Source organism: Anolis sagrei, chromosome 4 (assembly GCF_037176765.1).
Source record: "Anolis sagrei isolate rAnoSag1 chromosome 4, rAnoSag1.mat, whole genome shotgun sequence".
Lineage (NCBI taxonomy): Eukaryota > Metazoa > Chordata > Lepidosauria > Squamata > Dactyloidae > Anolis > Anolis sagrei.
Genome location: NC_090024.1, coordinates 217,972,567 through 217,994,493, shown reverse-complemented (window position 1 = coordinate 217,994,493; position 21,927 = coordinate 217,972,567).

The window sequence follows — 21,927 nt, the reverse complement described above, 5'->3', positions numbered from 1 at the left end:
TGACTCTGAAGGAGCTGGGGGTGGTGATGGCTGACAGGGAGCTCTGGTGTGGGCTGGTCAATGAGGTCACAAAGAGTCGGAAGCGACTGAATGAATAAAAAACAACAACTTAAGTAGTCCAAAAGCAAGAAATAGGTAGGTATCCATTGTGTAACATAATTATTACTCTAAATACTAGAGCTGCATACAACTCTATACAGTTATATCAAGTTCACTGATGTCACCTTCCTGGTAACTAGACATAGGTGCTTGAAAAATAATTAGCAGTTACAACAAGCTGCTAGAAATGTAGTTTCAAAACTAAGAGTACATGATTGTAGAGTCTGAGTACTGGCAATAGGCACATTATTCATTCAAACTATATTTCTTTATCAGCCCTCTGAGTCGCCCTATGGTGATGAACATGAAAACATTCCTTAGAAACAGATAGAAACAATATTTTTAGGCAAAATAATTAAAGATTCATAATTCAAATCCAATAATAATAATAATAACAACAACAACAACTTTATTTTTGTACCCCGCTACCATCTCCCCGATGGTAGATTTCTCGAGGTTCGGACACAGCTGGCGCACAAGCTTTAAGGGACTCAGGGCAGCTTATGTGGGGACAAGCCCAATCAAACATAGTTTAAAATATAACACAGTAAAATTTATAAAACAACATCATAAACAACATAAAACAACCATCAAACACACAACCAATAGCCTGATATGGCAAACAAATACTGAGCACAGGCAGTTGCAAGGACAGGGCTGATGCATAAAGTGCAGGAGCCAGGTGATAAATTAGGACTAAGGGGGCACGATGAAATAGAACACTATATACACTTTAAAATGTACCTGTTCTGACTCATACAAATGCGACTTAAAAACAAACCTACAGAATCTACCTTGTTCATAACTTGGGGCCTACCTGTATTTTACATCATTAACCATGAACCCAAAGCACGAATATCTCAGTGGTGGATATATTAAGTTCATATACAGAAGGAGGCTTGAATCTGTCAATCAACTATCGACATACAACTGTTTTAAAATAGTATGGTGGAAATGCCTAAACAGGGCCAACGTAACAAACTGCTGACTTCCTTCAAATGTCTCACAACATTTAACCCCCCAATTCTTATTAAGTCTGGTGGCATTTATAGTTCTGTATATCTAGATTGCTTAGTTCTATTATAGGAGGAGGTAAGCTACTCTGGAGAAATGGATTTGAATTGTAGGCATGAAGATTCTACTTAAACATTATGAAGAACTTCCTGATGATAAAAGCTGTTCGGCAATGGAACGTGCTGCCTTGCAGTGTGATATAGTCTTCTTCTCTTGAGGCTTTTAACAGAGGCTGAATGGCCATCTGCCAGGAGGGCTTTGTGTGTTTCTTCATGGAAGGGGGTTTGACTGGTGGCCCTGGTGGTCTGTTCCAACTTTGTGATTCTGTAATTTTTGTGTTTTCATACACTACATGTACTCAACCACTAAAAAAATCCAACATATACTCAAAATGGGGACCTCGTTACACTAGAGCATGAATCCACTTTAAATCCAGTTTCTGCCTCCTGCAGAATTTTGTAGCTGGTTTTTTTTGGGGGGGGGGGGTGGCTCAACCAGACAGTCCTTGGCCTCACTAAACTACAAATCCCAGAATTCTGCAGAAAGTAGACACTGGATTTAAACGTGGATCCATGTTCTAGTGTGATGAGGCTATAGATCAGCGTTTCTCAACCTGGGGGTCGGGAACCCTGGGAGGGCTGCAAGGAAGTTTCAGAGGAGTCACCAAAGATAATCAGAAAACATATATTTCTGATGGTCTTAGGAATCCCTTTGGCAGAGAAGGCTGAAGATCTAACGACCTGTCCTCTTCCTTTTTGGAAACACACAGCGAAACCTCCCACCAAAAGCCCTCATCCTCTGTGATTGGCCCACCTCTCAGGTAATCTCTCAGGTAAGGGGAGAGCTGTTTCTGAGACTCCAAACAGGGAGGGGAGAGCAGGCGTGCTTGGCACATGGGAACGTGGTGCACATGTGCAGGCGAGGGAGAGCGTGCGAGGCTGGAGGGAGGGTCATGCCAGCAAGTTCCTTCAAGGCATGGGGGTTCTGTGTGGGAAGTTTGACCCAATTCTATTGTTGGTGGGATTCAGAATGCTCTTTGATTGTCGGTGAACTATAAATCCAAGCAACTGCCACTCCTAAATGTCAGGGTCTATTTTTCCCCAAACTCCACCAGGGTTCATATTTAGGCATATTGAGTATCCGTGCCAAGTTTGGTCCAGATCTATAATTGTTTCAGTCCACAGTGTTCTCTGGATGTAGGTGAATTACAACTCCAAAACTCAAGGTCAATGCCCACCAAACCCATCCAGTATTTTCTGTTGGTCATGAGAGTTCTGTGTGCCAAGTTTGGTTCAATTCCATTGTTGGCAGAGTTCAGAATGCTCTTTGATTGTAGGTGAATTATAAATCCTAGCAACTACAACTCCCAAATGACAAAATCAATCTCCCCCAACCCCACTAGTATTGAAATTTGGGCGTATCAGGTATTTCTGCCAAATTTGGTCCAGTGAATGAAAATACATCCTGAATATCAGATATTTACATTACAATTCATAACTGTAGTAAAATTATAGTTACGAAGTAGTAACGAAAATAATTTTATGGTTGGAGGTCACCACAACATGAGGAACTGTATTAAGGGGTTGCGGCATTCGGAAGGTTGAGAAACACTGCTGTAGATTATTATTGTTCCTTTCTTACTGGTTGCTGATGGCTCAGAATCAACAGAGCAATAGTAGGGCTGGGCAACCACGGAAAAATTTGTTTCTAAACTCGATTCGTTTTGAGGGGGTTTTTGCGTTTCGATTTTTAAAAGAATTCCGAAATTTTTCTTTAAAAAAGTTCGAAATTTATGAAATTTCGGAAATTACGAAACAATAACAAAACAATTACGAATCGATTCGTTAATGGCGGACGCAACCGCGCAATACGCTAAAAAAACCTCCAAATGGGACAGGGGGAACTTCTGAAGCTTCCCTCTCCCTCTGTTGTTGACTGTTGGTGTGATAATTATATTTTTTTTCACTGATAAAACAAACAACAACTATAAAACTTGCACCAGACATGCGGAAATAATAACGAAACGATTTCGAAATGATTTCAAAACGATTTCGAAACAATTTCGAAACAATTTCGAAACAATTACGAAACGAATTGAAAAATTCGTTTCGATTTTTAGTTGCTCCTGAATGGTTCTATATCGCTTCGTTATAAAAAAAATAACGAATTAATAACGAATTACGAAATTAACGAACGAAACCGCCTAGCCCTAAGCAATAGATTTGCCTGAACTTTAAGGGAATTATCCAAGGTGCTGAAACTACTTTGGTGATCGGAGTCAGCCCCAGGACAGTCAGCATGGAGTAATGGTTCGACTGTTGAAACAGGACTTGAAGATTAGTGATAGAATTCCTGCTTGGCCATGGAAATCAACTGGAAATTTCAGACAATTCCTATTTTCTCAGCCTAAAACAAAGACAAACTTCTGAATAAATCTTATAATTAAAAAACCCTAGGAAAGTTGAAGTTGAGGGTGCATAACATATACAAATAGAATAACTCCCTTAGATTTCAGACTAAAACCCAGGGCAGTTTCGTTACCTCCTTGAGACAGAAGTATATGATGGGTCTTCTCTCTTAAAGGCAGAAGTATAGAACAGTAAATGAAAATGGCTTGTAATACACAAATGTGAGCATTAGGTTATCAGTCTAATGCATAGCATATACAAGTATATGTTGGCCCATTGAAAACATGCACTACCTTGAAGGAAGGGTGGGAAAGGTAACATGCTTAAATTTTCTGGCATCTGATATTAATAGATCACAAAGCTGAGGGGGACTACAAAAGTAATCTGGTCAAAACATCTGTAAAACAGTTCATACAGCTAATAGTAATGTTTAGATATGATATATACAGCAATGGCCTAACTACCATCAGATGCCATTTGATCTTGGCACTGAGCAAGTTCAACTGTAGTTACTACTTAATAGGAAAACACCAATGAATACCAGGTGCTGCAGGCCATATTTCAGAGGAAGGAAGTGGCAAACAACCTCTGATTATTGCTTGCCTATGAAAACAATATCAAATTCATGGGGTTTCCAGAAATCAACAGAAATCCAGAAGCTCCCTAAGTCATTCCTTATAGGGCTTGGTTTCCAACTGGGACATTTTTATATGTTTTTGTAATATTGTATCCTCCATCAGGCAAGTGGAACAAGGACAGCCTTTCTATCAAAAACGGACTCTTTTATTCCATAAATGATACAATCTTTTTTGTGAGTCTCTTCATTCCTAACTTTCATCTCAGACCAGCTTTGTTGAGCTCTCAGCATCTGAATGAGCAGTCAGAGGTCAGGGTTTTGGTGTCTCTGATAAACACACCGGCTACATTTTTGAACTTTTCCTGAAGGCCACTTTTCAACTCTTCCCTTCTTTGCTCAAAGCTCATCCAGAAAGGCTGGCTGTGGATCAAAAGTACCAGCTGTCCTCAGAAGATGAGCATTGCTCACCCAGGAAACTCAGAAGTAGTGTAGGCACACTTGCATCATAAGCTTCCATTTGCGTGGAGGGATATCTACTGAGATTCTGTGCATGACAAAACCTCATATGGAAAATAAGATGGGAGTTATTAATCACTGAGATGGTTTTCCCAGCAGCAAGCAGATGCCACAAAGAAAAGGGTCCAAAATGCTTTAATTCAAATAGCTTCCCACTGCAAATAATTTCCAAACAAAGGAGGATATAAGAACAAAAAAGCATGATAAAGGAAACTTACAGTTGCCATACTTTGGCAGGATATAAAAAGAGAAGCTGGCATGATGGCAGCTACACACTAAACAGAATGCTCTCAAAACTCCAAATTTTGTAAATATTGTGCAATAAGATGCCCATTGTGTCCGTTCCCTGGAGAAATAACAAGATATAAATATTTAGAAGCCAACGGCAATAGCAACACTAAGAATGTGCATGAGATGCTTTACAGAGTGTCATAAGAAAAAAAGTTATCCTTTCCAAAAAGCTAACAATCCAAAACATTGAGAGAAACAATAGCAGGCAGGAGAGGAGTTTAGACAAATGTCATTGCAATGCTCAATGTATTTGGGAATGAATGTTACATTAAAAAAACCCACCAGAGGCTATGCAGAAGAGCTGTAGTTTGAGGATGAATATCAAAGGAAATCCCCACTGAACAAATCTTGCTAAAAAAACCCTGTGATAGGCTTGCCATAGGGTTGGCATATCTGCACAACAAACATCTAAAAATCTTTCCAAATGCACTACCAACAAATACTAAAACCAGAGCTTGGAAAAGGTACATTTTTGGACTACATTGGGCATGAACATTGTGAATGCCAAAATAAAATTTCAGTTTTTTGAGAAAACACTTGTCTTTGTGCAGCTGCACTTTCCCTTAGACTCTTCCTGATAGAGGAGAAAGATGAACTGTTATGTTTAGTTTTAGTGAAGGTCCAAAGATCTGTGGTGAGTTGTAGAAGAGTTGAAAAGAATGTTGTCTGAAACCTTGAAAAACTCCTGCCAATCTGAATATAGTTTTGAAAGTGTGTTGGCTTGCAGCCACCATCATTCTTAGCAATGGTGCTATTGAAAAGCATCCGCACATCCTGGAGGGCAGCTAGTGGTATATATCAGGGAACAAGAAGGCCCAGAGGCCTGAATCAGTAAAAGGCCATTTCTGACATTACGATGCTCCATCTATAGCTCCAAGCAGCATACCAGCAGCTGTTGGCATCTCTCCCAGTCATTCCTCTTTCATATTTCCAGTCAATCTACAAAACCACCGTATGATGAAGAACTTGCCAATCAACAGAAGGTATATATATCGTTAGGATTTGGCATTGATTTAAAGAGCTGATGTTGACAGGCAATTGTGCCACACACAAAAAATTAAATAAATAGCCAGCAACATACGAAGCTGCCTTATATTAAGACCACAGTTCTATCTAGTTCACTGTGCAAATAAACCATTGCTGATGTAGTAATCCAAGCAAGAGATGATCAGGCTTGGGACAGAAGAACAAATTTACAACCTTTGCTCTGCAAATATTGGTCATGAATCTAGCCCAAGTTACACATTGACACCTAAGGGCCTACGTAGAAAGCTTGGATGAGAGTATGTATGATTTTTATAACACTAAAAGTGTTCTATTCACCATTTACAAATCCTGCTGGCTTTCTGTCTGTGAAATGGGAGTAACAGCAGCCTACCTCATAGGCTTATTCGGGGTAAAGTAAATCTAATCCCTGGGAGTAAACTGTGCTGTGTATCTTGATGTTTTAAAAATAAGTCTCCATGCTGCTTCTGAGAACTTGGAAGCGGAATTGGATTTGCGGACCTCTTGCTGCTTTTACTAAATCCACTGCCAAGTTTGCATCATGGAAGATATCCAACAGTTTTGAAGTACAAAGTCTTCTCTTTGTTACCCACAATATCCATGTGTTGATTCAAGTTACTGGGATGCATGCAATGCCAATTGAAAGTCACATGCCTATTGTCTGTAAACATACAAAGGGTCCAGGTCACCTTACGTTGCTGGCCATGCTGTTAAAGCTCAATGAAACCACCCTTAAATGTCAGATTTCTAGTACAGCAGGGAGAAAGGAAGTGATTATTTAATGGTGAGTTTCAGATAATTTCTCCCTGTAGTTAAAGCCCCATTTCCTTTTAAGATAGCTTTTCCCAAGCTGAAATCTCCTGATATTGTCTACCAACCCCATTATCACCAGATAACAGACCCAAATGGTTGAGACTGATGAGAGCTATTGTTATGAAATTTAAGCTCTCCTAAAATCACGGGTTTGAAGAACCAGAGTGCCAGGCTTCCAAAGGACGCAAACAAACACAGACAGGCTGAAGGCAAATTTAGAGGCTTTATTCTCAATGGTCAGAAATGATGTCAGCAGAGACAGAACTCCAAAGAACAGACAAAACACAATGCAAATACACAGAAATATTGTATTGTCAAAAAAAAGAGGAAACCATGAAAATGAACAAAATCAGCATTAAAACCAGTATTAAAAAAACTCTAAAATCAAAACAGTAAATAAAGAACAACACTAAAAAACAGGGGAATTCAAGAAACAATCAGGGTCAGCTAATCACCTCCCAACAAAGGATTCCCCCAGGCAATAAGCAGCCAGACATTGAAGCTGCAAGGCCATTCAACGCTAATCAAGGTGGCCAATTGCAACATTCACACCTGCCTCAAACAGACAAGAGTTCTTTCTCCCACCCTGGACATTCCACAGATATATAAACCCTAATTGCCTAGGTTCAAACAGACCTCACAACCTCTGAGGATGCCTGCCATAGATGTGGGCGAAACGTCCATTGAGAATTTTTCTGGAACATCGCCTGGAAAACTAACAGCAACACACAGAAATATGTATAGCACTTTGACAGCAGCTTGAAACAAAGCACTTCTGTGACCCTGAGTGTCGGTTGGTCCAGGAGTGACAAGCTAAGATATGCAGGCTGGTTGGCTGGGATGCGCTATCCATCATTGGTGCCAATTGGTCTCTGGGTTTGGAGGGAAATTTAATAAACTGTCATTATTATATTTGAAGACTTGTGTCTGTTTACTGAACCATCCAGGAGAAGGGTGTGGGTGGAAAGGACAGAGGCTGGGCTGGAGATAATGGGTTTAAATGAGTTTTGATGTCTCTGTTTCAGGCAATACAATTGTTGCCAGCCAGGTTGTTCAGGTGTTGTCATACACAATGGAGACCTCACAGAAGAGAGTCTGGCACAACACCTTATATGGAGAAACATTCCCAAGATAAAATCACATAAGGTAAAACAGGAAAAGGGACCCAGAGGCTCTTATGCAAGTCCATTGTGTGTTTCCCCGAATTAATTGTGAAAGGATTATTGTAGTTTGGGGAATCATTTCCTGAAGTCTGAGTTGGAGTGAGGCATTATTCCAAGGAAATTCATTAGAAGTTATTATAGGACAAAACAGAAAAGGTAATGTAGGTGTGCTGTATGTTCCAATGGAGCTGCGTCTCATAATTTGGGGGTCTAATTGTTCAATAACACTTTTGTCCAACATTTGGGGATTCTGAATTTGGAAGGTTTGTGGGGTTATCATATCTTTGTGTTGGTTCCTAATCCTCTCTCCTCACAGACTTGATAGGTGGCTAATACAGGGTTCTTTCTCCACAGTGCTACCCTGGATTTGGTATTATCTCCTAGGACCACTACCTGATACCATTATTACCAAACCACAAATCCAAACAATGAAAACCAATCAAAACCTTTCTGGGTTTTAAAGAAATGTACTTCTCTTTTAATTTGCAAGTTTAATGTTAGGTTGGAGCCCCCAGTGTTGCAGTGGGTTAAACCACTGAGCTGCTGAACTTGCTGACTGTAAGGTTGGTGGTTTGAATCCGGGAAGCAAGGTGAGCTCCTGCTGTTAATCCCAGCTTCTACCAACCTAGCAATTTGAAAACATACAAATGTGAGTAGATCAATAGGTACTGCTTCAGCGGGAAGATAACGGTGCTCCATGCAGTCATGCTGGCCACATGACCTTGAAGGTGTCTAAGGACAATGCCGGCTCTTTGGCTTAGAAATGGAGATGAGCACACACCCCCTCCCCGAGTCAGACGTGACTAGACTTAATATTAAGGGGAAGCCTTTACCTTAGTGTTAGGTTATTCTTACTATTAACTGTCCTTCTTATTAAAAATTAATCTGTAAGCTACCCTGATGACTTTTTATAATTTTGAAGTATTCCTTGCCCTTTTGACTTTCACTAGCCTCAGGCTTTTTGTTTTATACGTTGTTTCTGGAAAACTTGAGCTTCCTTCGAGCATGCTGAGGCTTCCTTCTCATAAATGAATGGTGCAGTTCTGGCTCCATAAGCAATATCACTCACAGCCTGACAACAGAAATGAGGGTGGTGAATTGCCTTTCATGACATCAAGGTATATTAAAATGAAGGTAGATAGTGGGGAGAGGGTTGGATGCTCCCTCTACACAGCAATACAGACCTCAAATCTTCAACATCAGTGTTCAGTTGATGCTACCATCTTTGTCTCATTCCCTGCAGATTGGTCATCTTTGAAATAAAAGCCTAGACTACAGTTCAAAAGCTTCCCATGTAATGTCACAGCATGTTCTCACTTCTGTTTTCTTTTTGAAAAATAATGGTTTTGTAGCATTTGGTTTTGTAAAGGAAAATGGTGAGATAAATATGGGAAGTGAATTTTGAGTTGAATGTTATCTATTTCTGAAAATGAATAGTTCTGGGTAAGTTCATTTTTCAAGTTATAAATAGATTTCTCTAGAAGAATTGATCCAAAATAGGAGGTGCTGGCAAGGCCTTTTTTGCAAGAATAATTTGGATGCAGAGACTTGGCAGAGATTTTTACAAAATCTAAGACAGCTTTGTTCTATCACGTCTCTGTTCTTTCAATTCTTTAGGATTTGCTGGCAATCTTTTCAAATAAGCATAAGTAAAAGATCTGTTTATTTTAGGACCCTTTCCCAAAATCAGAATGAGGAGAGAATTAAACAGGAGTAGGAGACAAAGCAAATAACTAAGCAGTGCTAGAGCTTGGTGTAATTTTTTAAAATAATTAGTTTCAGCTCTAAGGGTGGCCCAAAGTAGTTAGCTATCATTATAGTTTAAAAAAATTAAAAGCACTTTTTAAAATCATTATGTAAAAGTGACTAATGCAGCAGCATCAGAATGCTATGAATTATTGGCAAAAAGCGAAGAGGAGCTGAAAGTGAGGAGGAGCTGAGGAGCCTTCGAACCAAGGTGAAAGAAGAAAGTGCAAAAGCTGGGTTGCAGTCAAACATAAAAAAACTCCAAGATTATGGCAACCAGAGTGATTGATAACTGGCAAATAGAGGGACGAAACATGGAGGCCGTGACAGACTTTGTATTTCTAGGAACAAACATTACTCCAGATGCGGACTGCAGCCAGGAAATCAGAATACATTTACTTCTTGGGAGGAGAGCAATGACCAATCTCGATAAAATAATGAAGACTACAGACATCACCCTGGCAATGAAGATCCACATAGTTAAAACAATGGTATTCCCATTGTAGTAACCTATGGATGTGAAAGCTGGACCATAAGGAAGCCTGAGTGAAGGAAGATAGATGCTTGTGGACTGTGGTGCTGGGGGGAAATTTTGAGAGTGACTTGGACTGCAAGAAGATCAAACCAGTCCATACTCCAGTGGGCAAGCAGATAACGACTACTGGATGGTATACGTTCTGTATCAGAAAATAGAGCTGGCGTCGCCTACCCAACACAGTTTTCTGAATCAGCACCCCCAATAACTAAACCAAATCCAAAGTTGATCAAAAACTGATTCGTAACACTTTTGGTACTAGAATTGGAGAGTGGTCCCCTGGTCAAAGTTGTCCCCTGTTCAGAAAAGGTTGGAAACCACTTATCTATCACAATTTGTTGGTAAAATACAGCAGTAACATTACAGTACCCAGAATGCCCTGGTTAGTAACACCTGAGGAATTATTGGCTTTGTAGTCCAAAAAAAGTCACTTTTCTGTTCTTGAGTGCACCACATCATGCATGTTGAGTGGAATTTATGTTTGAATATGCTCTAGTAAGTAAATCACTGCATATTTTCCTTCATTTTATGGATTTAGTGTAGCATATTCCTTGATGTTCACCACACCAAAAGAGCTGTTTATGCTTGGGAACATTTAAAACATGTGATGCAGATATCCCTGTAAAGAAGTGGCAAAGTCCAACCTTTAAAAAATAATGTGTCAGATAATTCAAAGACAGCCTTCCCCAAATTGGCCCTGTACAAATTTGCTGAACTATAGCTCCCAACATCCACACTCTGAATAGTAACATACTAGGGGACGATGGAAGTTAGGGAAGGCTGCTGTTCAGCATGTGTTTCTTTCTTGGCTCAAATGAGATTTAATGTTAAGTCATTTCAATTTCAGCAGTTAAGTCATTTCAATTTCAGCAATATTGCTTGATTTCTATTAGTTAATCACTTACCCCATTTAGCAGACTGTGCCATTCTTATTCTGCCAACAACCTGCATTATTTAGCTATAAATTATTTCATTATTTCATTCAGATTTGGAACCCTGTAAATATATTTACCAACTGAGCCTCTTTGTTAGCCAAAGGTTCTGAAGTCCAACATTTTAAAACAGAACTTTGCAGTTGTGAGCTTTGTGTACCTATGGAAACAGATATTTGCTTGCATGTGCAGAAACAGAAGTTGCTTTTTAAAAAAAGAATCTGACCCACATAGCTTTCTTTAGCAAACACAGAACAGACACGTTCTGCTATATACAGAAGGATATGGAGGTGGAGAACCATAATAAAGAGTTTGCGGGATGCGGTTGAATGGGAACTGGGTTATTGTGCAGACAAACCGCTTCCTTCATGTCTTTCATTCATACCCACTCATGTCACTGACAGTGTCAGAAATGGAGGCGATATTGGAAAAATTGGAGCAATTTGATCTGACTGAATTTTAATAAGCATTTTTTTCTGCAGAGCATAAGAATCACATTGACTGGAAGATAATTCAGTGCCATTTTCTACAAGTACAGGCTCACCTACTCCCTTCAAGTTGGAAATTGCCCATCCTTTTTCCACCTGGCAAACACCACTCTAGAATGACATGCAGAGATCAAGAGAAATTACCAGAATCAAGAAATCAGTTTGGCACAGACAAAAATCTATTAGATCATTAAGCAACACTGACTGAGTTCATCGTGTTGCGTAAATGGCAAGTGATTGGTTTTGCTTTGGCTTTGGAAAGGTTAAGCAGCTGAAATTTTAGGGCACAGGAAGTATTGTAGAATGAATGCAGTCTGGTGCTATTTTAAATGCAATGGCTCAATGCAATGGAATCATGGGAGTTGTAGTTTTACAACAGTCTGGGGATCACAACCAGACAGTGAAGACATTTGCCCTTGTGCTTTGCTACTCTGCTGCTGAATACACATTTCCAGTGTGGAACACATCTCACCACGTTAAAACAGTGGATGTGGCTCTGAATGAGACATGCCACATTATCCCAGGAGGTCTACGTCCTACATCACTGGAGGAATTATACTGTTTAGCCAGTATTGCACCATCTGACATTTGCCAGGAACTGGCAGTCAATAATGAAAGGATTTCTGGCCATCCTCTGTTCAGATACCAGCCAGCACGCCAACACCTTAAATCAAGAAATAGCTTTCTAAGATCTACAGAGATACTCGCAGGAACACCTCAGCAAACGAGAGTCCAAAAGTGGCAGGTTAAAATCCAGAATCTCAATCCATGGCTGATACTGGATGACAAACTTCCCCCTAGGCTCACAGAAGACTCGACAACCTGGAAAATACCCAACAGACTGCACTCTGGCACCACGAGGTGCAGAGCCAATCTTCAGAATAAGGCTGCAAAGTGGAGTCCACAACATGCGAGTGCAGAGAAGAGCAAACCACAGACCAGTTACTACAATGCAGCCTGCCACTTGCACAATGGAGGACCTTCTTACAACCACACAAGAGGCACTCCAAGTGGCCAGTTTCTAGTCAAAGGACGTTTAGTATAATGTCAAGTTATATTTGTGTTTTAAAATACTTTATAACTGTACCCTCAATTCACTTCTGACATGATAAATAAGTCTTACAAGATCTTTAGCCTTGTCCATCAAAGAGAGTCCATAGCATTGAGCAATGGCAGTAAAAGTGGTGTCAATTCAAACTGCACTGCTTCTACAATGTAGCCACAACATTAGATGGTGGCAGAAATGAAGAATGAATGGCTCTCTAGAGGCCCTTTCACACTACCAAATTATAGCCCTGTGATTCCACCTTAACCACCCTGGTTGTATTGTATGGAGTTTCTAGTTTAGAGAGGCAATATAGCTCTCTGATTGAGAATACTAAATCCTATTCCCTCAACAAAATCCCAGAAATCCATAAGATGTTGCCATGACAGTTAAAGTGGAATTATAGTACTATAATGGTGTAATGTGGAAGAACCCCAGATGTTGAACTGCATCTCATTTCAGCCATAGGCAACATCAGTAATGACAAGCAGGAAATGGGAGTTGCAGTCCGGAAACTTCTGAAAGGCCAACGTATTTTTCATCCCTATATCAGGGTGAAATATTATAAGGAATTTTTAAAAAATGCATTTGTCAATGCAAGATTATAAAATAATGCTAAGCATTCCCTGCTGAGTGATTCAGTTGAATGGATACAACTCTTATTGATCTGAATGGAGATTTAATAGTAAGCTTTATATAGCCTGTTCCAAACCCACACAATTGTATTTCAGTGTTTAGAGCTACTACAAATTGTCAGATATGAGAGTGTTTGCTTATAAAGAGGATCAATATATGGGTGGGAAAAGTATCTTGTGTGGATTAGCTTCATTTTTCAGCTGTTGTCAAGGATATGGAAAATGTCTGAAATGTAGGTAAGACCTGTTCTTTTTTCAGCTGCTAACACCAAAAAATAATCCTACTGATAACAACAGCATCAGGAACATTAATATTCAGGATGGAGCCCTCAGTGGCGCAATCCCTTGTGCCAGCAGGACTGAAGACCAACAGGTTAGAGGGTCAAATCCGAGGAAAGTGTGGATGAGCTCCCTCTGTCAGCTCCAGCTCCCCATGCAGGGACATGAGAGAAGCCTCTCACAAGGATTGGAAAACATCAACACATCCAGATGTCCCCTGGACAACGTCCTTGCAGACAGCCAATTCTCTCACACCAAAAGTGACTTGTAGTTTCTCAAGTCGGTATTGATAGACAAAAAAAATTAGGATATACAAGTGCATTCTTCTGTATTATCAATACATAGTAAAGATTACATAGCATATAATGCACCATGGTTGTGAGCAAAATTATGTAAAAAATCAATAACTGTAGTGTATTCATTGATACACATCATTGAAAATAGTGAAAGAAGGAGTATGGAAATACAGTTGGTTTAAGTGAACATGTATAGAAAAATATGGCCAAAACTGAATAGCATCTGCAGCAAACCTAGTGAACATATGGGGTGCAAAAAATAAAGAAGCTCAAACAGGTTAGACCTATCTTAACCCCAGGCTCAGCAGCAAGTGTTTGAAAAGCGCTGGTCTAAGCAGCTGACTCTGGTTAATGAGCACTCTATTTTTATCTCTCCTCAAAACATTAAATGGTCAGTCACATGGGTCCAATCAATGAATGCTTCCAGTGCTATTTATAGGCAGAAGTGCATTTCTTCTAGGCTGGTTCATTGACTAAAAAGCTTCCAGCAAACCAAAGAAGCACATCTAGGTAAATCTACTAATATATATATATATATATATATATATATATATATATATTAGGCCTGTTTGATCAAGAAAAAATTTGTTTCTAAAATCAATTCGTAATTGGGGTGTTTTTTTGTTTCGATATTTAAAATATTTACAAAACTTTCCAAAAAAATGTTTTGTTATTTACGAAATTTCGTAAATATTTACAAAACATTTTAGAAACAATTTTTTTCTTGATCAAACAGGCCTAGTAAACATATTTCTCTCTCTCTTTCCCACCTTTATTATTTATTATTATAATAAATAGCCTGAGTAACTATGAGGAGCCACCTACCTGCTTGGCCAAAAGATCCCCCTCCAGAACGCTATCACTTTGCTCTCCTGGGCGCCGCCATCTTTACTGCTCTACGGCGTGAGCAATCCCTTTCCCTGCTTCACCTACGGAAAACCTGAAGGGACATACTTTCTTCCTCAAAAAAAAATACGTATTTGAATACTTGCTTGGTCTGTGAAGCTTGGTTGGCAGGTTGAGGCGTGTGTGGGGAGGGAAACTGATGGTCAAGGCGAAGGCAGGGGAGAAGGGCGCGCGCGAAAGGGAGGGAGATGTGATTGGCCGGCGGGGCAGATGATTGACAGAAACAGGAGAAGGTCGTTGCAGCCAAGCGAAGAGAGAGAGAGGAGGGCGCCCTCCTCCTCCTCCTCCTCCTCCTCCAGCTGGGAAGAGAGCAAGCGAAGAGAGAGAGAGAGGAGGGCGCAGCAGCCCGAGCCGATCGGATGGCGCGCGCGCTCCTGCGCCCTCCTCCTCCTCCTCCTCTCTCTCTCTCTTCGCTTGCTCTCTTCCCAGCTGGAGGAGGAGGAGGAGGAGGAGGGCGCCCTCCTCTCTCTCTCTTCGCTTGGCAGATGATTGACAGAAACAGGAGAAGGTCGTTGCAGCCAAGCGAAGAGAGAGAGAGGAGGGCGCCCTCCTCCTCCTCCTCCTCCTCCAGCTGGGAAGAGAGCAAGCGAAGAGAGAGAGAGAGGAGGAGGAGGAGGGCGCAGGAGCGCGCGCGCCATCCGATCGGCTCGGGCTGCTGCGCCCTCCTCTCTCTCTCTCTTCGCTTGCTCTCTTCCCAGCTGGAGGAGGAGGAGGAGGAGGAGGGCGCCCTCCTCTCTCTCTCTTCGCTTGGCTGCAACGACCTTCTCCTGTTTCTGTCAATCATCTGCCCCGCCGGCCAATCACATCTCCCTCCCTTTCGCGCGCGCCCTTCTCCCGTGCCTTCGCCTTGACCATCAGTTTCCCTCACCACACACGCCGCCCTCAACCTGCCAACCAAGCTTCACAGACCAAGCAAGTATTCAAAATACGTATTTTTTTTTGAGGAAGAAAGTATGTCCCTTCAGGCTTTCCGTAGGTGAAGCAGGGAAAGGGAAAGGGCTCCCAGGCACCAGCAGCACAGCAGCCTCCATCCCATTAACGAGACGAGCTGAAGCTCGTAAAAAAAATGGGGCTGCTGTTTCGATATTTTTAAACCCTTCCGGGTTTGAAAAAATGTTTTGAAATCGCGTCGGATATGCTAAAAATAACGAATAAATTCCGAAAAACGAATTAACGAACTAAAATCGACAGGCCTAATATATATATATACAATTTCATAATGCTTCTGGTTGTATAACTGCCCCCTGCAGAGTTTTGAAAAGTTACTTTTGGGGGCTGCAAATCCCAGAATCCCTGAAGTGTGGAATTCCAGGAGTTGCTATCCAAAAAAGGTAACTTTCCAATGGTCAGAAAAAGAAGGAACAAGAAGTGACATACTTTTTTCTATTCCCACATAACAGCTATATACTATCATGACATTTTATAAACAATGCCAGGATCTAAACCGGTTGCTGCTATTTAGGGAAGAAGTAAGAGTTGTGCATATATATACACATATCTGTATCTTTTGCCAGCTTGCCATCTGCAAGTTATCATTGGCTGATCCCTTTTATGTCATGGAGTGAACTGTTGACGGAAGGGGTCAGTTCACAATTGCCAGTGAATAATAGTTCAGACTCAGTAATGAAATAGAAAAGGCAGTTTTGTGTGAAATTATCACACTGCACCCAGGACCAAGAAGTTGGAATTCAGAGAACAAAAGGGTAGAACTGGTATATGCATTGCAATATCTAATTCTGCCTATAGAATTCAGAATCAATGGGTTTCCCAGAAATAGAGTTGCTCCAGAGCAATAATAGCATGTAGTCACGCATATGAAGTGGTTGAGGACATTTTGTTGTCTGAGGCAAAGAACAAGATGTCCCTTTTCCATTCTACATACAGAGGACAGATGGACCTTAATTTTTATTTCTGCATTGTCAATGGGAGAATATCCTGGCTTTGAGGTATTTATCCTGTGGCACTCCAGACATCACTGGAATGCAGTTCCCATCAGTCCTACTTGAGCTGCAGAAAAGTGTGCTCATTTGTGAAAACTAGTGGTCAAAAACACTGTTCATGAAAAGTAACTTTGTCCCCCCCTCCCCCAGTTGAGTAATCACCAAAGCCTCCAGACTTAATTACTTGAAAAGAGAATTAAATAATTCCGGAATTATGATGGCAATAGTGATGACATTGTCTCCTGGCTCTTCCCAGGTATTTGTATTGCCTGTGCTCGACTCGGCACATTGCAGTATTTATTCAGACGTTCATGTTGAAAGCACATTTGAAAGCACTTTCTCAATGTTGCATTCAAGCTTGAATGTTTTAGACACCGTTATCAACATTTCTTGTCTAATGTGTTCCTTAGCAGTAGTGGCCATGGGAAATTATTACTTCTGAAGAGCTGTTTTAATATTTCCTACTTTGAGGTGGTAAGGGGAGGAATCCTAGGAACTATAACCTAACATTGATTGAAAATTTGTAGGATTTCCCATCCCAGGTTTAAAGAGATGAAAGACAGACTATATGGCACACATAGCTCTGTGTCCTTCCAACAGGAGGGATGTAGAGAAATGTCCAAGAAGTTGTTTCTGCTATTTCAACATGTGCCACCCAAGGCAGTTGCCTCAATGTACCTAATGATAGGGTTGTATTCCACATTCCCTAAATGGTAAATCTAGCCGGAGGATGTGAGACTGGATTAAAATAGCAAGAGCTTATGAGGGATGGCCATAAACTCCTTTATGTGTGCAGAACTACAAATGACCCTTTAGGATTAGAGGCACAAGATCACGATCAACAACTCTCTAGAAATTTCAAGGTCCTCCAGTATGACTCCATGGTCACCTACTGCTGGATTGTAATCAAATCCATAAATAATCAAATCCACAAAGGTGATATCTGCAAATGTGTAATATTAAAAAAATCATTTAATTGGCTATACATTGTGCACGATAGCTACTGTTGATGGATGTTTAAATATTTACCAGCATTGCACCAAATACTGATGAGAAGCACACTTAAAATGTTAAATGTGATTGAATGGGATTTTATTTTTCATGTCAGGAGCGAATTGAGAAACTGCAAGTCGCATCTGGTGTGAGAGAATTGGTCATTTGCCAATTCCCACAGGATGGTAAAACACGCCCGCATGTTTAACCATTCTGTGGGAGGTTTCTCTCATGTTCCCTTATGTCCATGAGAAGCTGGAGTTGACAGACAGGAGCTCACCCTGCTCCCTGGATTCGAATCATTACCTTTTTCTCAGCAGTCCTGCTGTCACAAGAGTTTAACTGATTGCACCATGGGGGCCTCCTATTGACTGAGATACATCTACATCAGACAGTCACACTACTGAGAAAGTGGAGTGGATACGCAGTTGTAAATCCAGGTTAGTGTCATCAATTGTCTCATGATGCACTTTCCTTTTTCCTCAATAAAGGCCAAACCCCACTGCTCCTCCTTATTATTATTTAAAACACAACAAGATGAGTCCACAGGAGACATCCTACTGGCTATTGAATTGGATCACATGTCGGACACTTCCTAAGTGTCTAGGACTATGTGATGTATCGGCGAATGATGCATGCAGATCCCAGTATGGTGGCCTTCTGCAGCTGGCAGATGGTAATTTTGTCGGCGCCGATTGTGTTTAAGTGCAGGCCAAGGTCTTTAGGCACCGCGCCCAGTGTGCCGATCACCACTGGGGCCACCTTTACTGGCTTGTGCCAAAGTCTTTGCAGTTCAATCTTTAAATCCTCATATCATGTCAGCTTTTCCAGTTGTTTCTCTGCAATCCTGCAGAGAAACAATCCATGTCGCAATCCTGGGATTGCGACATTGACGATCCATACTTTGTTTTTTTAACACGATTGTGAGGTCAGGAGTATTACACTTCAAAACTCTCTCTGTCTGAATCCAGAAGTCCCAGAGGAGTTTGGCATGTTCATTCTCTGTAACTCTTTCTGGCTTGTGATCCCACCAGTTCTTTGTTGTAGGCAGATGGTATTTGTGGCTCAAGTTCCAAGGAATCATCTGAGCAATAGTGTTATGCCTCTGCTTGTAGTCTGTCTACACAATCTTCTTGCAGCAGCTGAGGATATGATCTATTGTTTCATCTGCTTCCTTGCAGAGTCTACATTTGGGATCTGTTGTCAACTTTTGAATTCTGGCTTTGATGGCATTGCTTCGAATGGCTTGTTCTTGGGCTGCCAGAATCAGGCCTTCCGTCTCCTTTTTCAGAGTTCCATTTGGGAGCCACAGCCATGTTATTTCTTTGTCAATTTGGCTCTCAATTTTTCCCAGGAACTGTCCACGGAGAGACTTTTTTGCCAGTTTTTTCTGTTCTGGATTGTGTTTTTACAGTATTTCTTCTTTGTCTTTTGCACTTTAAGCCATTTACTACTATTGACTTCCTTCAATGCTGGTTCTTGATTGCCTTTCACATAATCAGCCAGTGCAGGTTTCTCTTCTTCTACCATTTGTTTCACTTGCAGAAGCCCTCTGCCTCCTGATTTTCTGGGCAGGTAAAGTCTGTTGACATCACTATATGGGTGTAATGATTAGTGGATTGTCATCAGTTTTCTTGTTTTTCTGTCCAGATCATCCAGCTCTGCTTGCGTCCAGTTCGCAATTCCAGCAGTGTATCTAATGATGGGGATGGCCCAGGTGTTGATAGCCTTGATCATATTTCTGCCATTTAATTTGCTCTTCAAAACCTTTCTGACTCTTTGGATATATTCTTTGCTGACCACATTTTTCACTTGTCCATGCTTGATATTGTCCAACTGTGGTATGCCCAGATATTTATAGGCTTCAGGCTGATTGCACTTTATGGTTTGTCCATTTGGCATCTCTATGCCCTCGCTGTGTGTAATATTCCTTTTCTTTAATGCCACTGTGGCACATTTGTCTAGGCCGAACTCCATACTAATGTCAGTGCTGAAGATTCTGACTGTGTTGGTCAGTGACTCGATTTCAGTTTCTGATTTTCCATAAAGCTTTAGATCATCCATTATTATTATTATTATTATTATTATTATTATTATATTATTATTATTATTATTATTATTATTATTATTATTATTATTATTATATTCATGTTGGATCCCTTTAACTAAAAAAAAAGAGTTCTTAAATGGGCACATAAACCCATGACTTTTGGAGCTGTTGTGAAAAATTGAGCAGCCAACAAAGCTGCTCAAGTAATTTAAATCCAGTTTTCCACAGGGAACACTGACTGTACCAGAAATATTTAAGTACTTACTGTCTGCTTGCTTTCCTTGTTTTTGGTTTGAGGTTTGTTATGATACTGTGATGCCACGTTGTTAGGATGCACAGTGATTTCTATGTAGTATACATTTAAAATGCTTAATATCTTTGAAGGGAAGACTGGTAGAAGGAAGGCACCCCTGCTGGTTTTGGGCAATTAATCTGTGTAATTAATAGAATAATGATTTAATTATAGGGCTTTTTCACAGCTGTTCTTTGGGAACATTCTTGGTGGAACAGGCTGTTTTTGTACTTCAGTATTGCAACTGTTTAAAAATGTATCTGCATTTTCAAAAATCATTGAAGAATGAATACATCCATGGGTGAGTGTGACTGCAGCATTTTGAATGTTGCTCCACCCTTCTGCACGGGAATATAAACTGATGGCTATCAATTCTTAAAACAAAAAGCAGCCATGGACCCATTATCTGGAAGAAGAACCCACAACGTGTCCAAGCTGCATCTACACTGTAGAATGAAAGCATTTTGACAGCACTTTACTATTACTCAAAGCTTTGGAATTATCTGAGTTGTAGTTTTATACAGTGTTTAGTCTTCGTTGCCAAAGTGTTGCTGCCTCACCATAGCACTGAACCAAAGCAGTTAAAGTGATGTCAAACTGCAATCACTCTACAGTGTAGATGCATTCCTTATCCTATTCTGGGCTCTTTTTAAATAGAGAACTTTTTTTTCATGTCAGGAGTGATTTGAGAAACTGTAAGTCACTTCTGGTGTGAGAAAACTGGCCATCTGCAAAGACATTGCCCAGGGAACATCCAGATGTTTGATGTTTTACCATCCTTGTGGGAGGCTTCTCTCATGTCCCTGCATGGAGATCTGGAGCTGACAGTGGGAGCTCAACCCACTCTCCCTGGATTCAAACCCCTGACCTGTCAGTCAGCATTCCTGTCAGTACAAGGGTTTAACACATTGCACCACCAGGAGCTCCAAATAAAGAACTGAGATGTTATGTTTCCTGATTCTTCTACTCCCCAAGTATTTTGCATTCACAGAATCAACCATGCACGTGAAAGTATTCTTTAAAAATCCAAAAAGCACACCTTGATTTTGAAGTATAATGGGATTTGAGCATCCATGAATCCATGGGAGTCCTAGGACCAGACTGTAGTGGATACCAAGGTCCCACTGTACAGTACTTTTTCAGACCTGATTAATGACCTAGTTTGGGTGGGGACCTCTGAATATTGTTACTAGATTAAAGTGTTTCAGGATAGGACAAGGATTTGGAAGTCATAGAATCATAGAGTTGGAAGAGACCTCAGTCTCCATTCAGTCCAACCCCTTGCAAAGAAGCAGGAATATTGCGTTCAAAGAACCCCTGACAGATGGCCATCCAACCTCTGTTTAAAAGCCTCAAAAGAAGGAGCCTCCACCACACTCCGGGGCAGAGAGTTCCACTGCTGAACAGCTCTCACAGTCAGGAAGTTCTTTCTAATGTTCAGATGGAATCTCTTCTCTTGTAGTTTGAAGCCATTGTTCTGCGTCCTAGTCTCCAGGGCAGCAGAAAACAAGCTCGATCCTTCCTCCTTATGACTTCCTCTCACATATTTATACATGGCTATCATGTTTCCTCTCAGCCTTCTCATCTTCAAGATAAACATGCCCAGTACTTTAAGCCGCTCCTCATAGGGCTTGTCTCCAGACCCTAGATCCTTTTAGTTGCCCTCCTCTGGACACATTCCAGCTTGTCAATATCTCTCTTCAATTGTGGTGCCCAGAATTGGACACAGTATTCCAGGTGTGGTCAAACCAAGGCAGAATAGAGGGGCAGCATGACATCCCTTGATCTAGTCACTAGACTCCTATTGATGCAGGCCAAAATCCCATTGGCTTTTTTTGCTGCCGCATCACATTGTTGGCTCATGTTTAACTTGTTGTCCACGAAGACTCCAAGATCTTTTTCAC